General features: G+C 38.5%; 1 protein-coding gene across 1 annotated transcript in view; it reads right to left on the minus strand.

Moving 5' to 3' along the window:
- The window catches only part of rngtt (RNA guanylyltransferase and 5'-phosphatase), a 77,884-nt gene that overhangs the window by 1,283 nt on the left and 75,180 nt on the right, over positions 1-1,421 (minus strand). The window lies entirely within an intron of this gene.

Here is a 1,421-nt window from a genome sequence, read left to right on the forward strand (position 1 = left end):
AATCACAATCACAATGCAAATTGCAATGTTTTTAGCAATGAAATTGCAAAAGAAAGTGAAGATTGCAAGAATAGTTGCAGTTTTATATTTATTTATAATTCATAAAAAAGAAAAGTTGCATTGATTGAACAAAATTGCAACATCACACAGAAGTCAGAGATTGGCTAAATTTGCCAAACTGTTTCATTCGCAACAACAACTTCCTGGAGGGACTTACTACTAGTCACTCTGTACAGCTCTCATTTTTTTTTTAAGTATCCGGGCATTTTGTACATATTCTCTCACTTTCTATATTTGTATATAGTGGCTCCTTTTTATTGTCTTTTTATCTTTTTTTATATTGTTCTAGGCTTGATTGTGATTCTTAAGCACCAACGTACCAAGGCAAATTCCTCGTATATGAAGAACCCATGGAGCTTCTAAAAATCAAGTGCGGTGCTACTCTTTAAAAAGTCTGTCAAAGACAGAGCTCGTTACCTAGCCACAGCTGCTAAAATCTGCCAGCAACAGTCGTCGTTTCAGCTGGCAAAATGGTTTGCGAGCTAAAAATGGGAAGCAGCTGTTTACTGCCGTCTGAAATAAAAAAAGGAGCCACATTAACAAAACTCGCCACTTGCGATTGTGAGCGACAGATCTGCTACAATTATCACTGTAAACTGCACATGGCGACATTCTAGAATGGAACGCTCGACGAGGCCTGACAACGGTAACCAAGGGGGCGGGGCTTCGCCGACAGCACATTGAGGAATAGCAGGTACTGGTTTCTATACTGAACACAGTGTTGTTATCAGCTTGGTGAGAAATGCTGCGCTATCTGTCTAGATTTTAGATAAAAGGGTGCTTTTGCCATCTGGGCGCCGGGGCAGCAGCAACAGCCTGCCTGAGGATCTAAGGCTCAATAATTCAGGACTATCTTTTCTATCTTATTTTATTATTCAATTCAGCCTCGCTTGTGCTTCTTGTTTTTATTGCTTCAATTTGTACTTTTATATGCCCCCTTGCACAGCACTGTAAAGTCAGCATTTAGATAAAGTGCCACACAAATAGGGTTTGTTATTGTGGTAAACTATTATTTTTTTGCCATCTTTCTCAGTCTTGCTCTCTCTACATTTTTCTCTATTTTTTTTCCTTAAGAAGATTATAATATAGAAGATATAAAGCAGTGCAATTAATGTTTATTCAGAATTGTTTGGTGCAGAGCAGGTAGCTTACAGTGGATTTATAAGAGCTTTTTGCTGCTTGAAACCAGGTTTTATGTACTGAGAGAGAACCAACACTGTAAAGTTGTAGGTGGTAAAACCAAAACAATGAGCAGGAAGATGCTAAAATGTGCCACAGAGATGAGAAGAGCTGTACAGTCAGCTGATAATCATATGTGGGTTGAGTGACCCCTTTCACATAGTTATTTGATCCATTGTTCA

This window comes from Morone saxatilis, unplaced genomic scaffold (assembly GCF_004916995.1).
Source record: "Morone saxatilis isolate NCDOM2014 unplaced genomic scaffold, NCSU_SB_2.0 Contig7, whole genome shotgun sequence".
Lineage (NCBI taxonomy): Eukaryota > Metazoa > Chordata > Actinopteri > Moronidae > Morone > Morone saxatilis.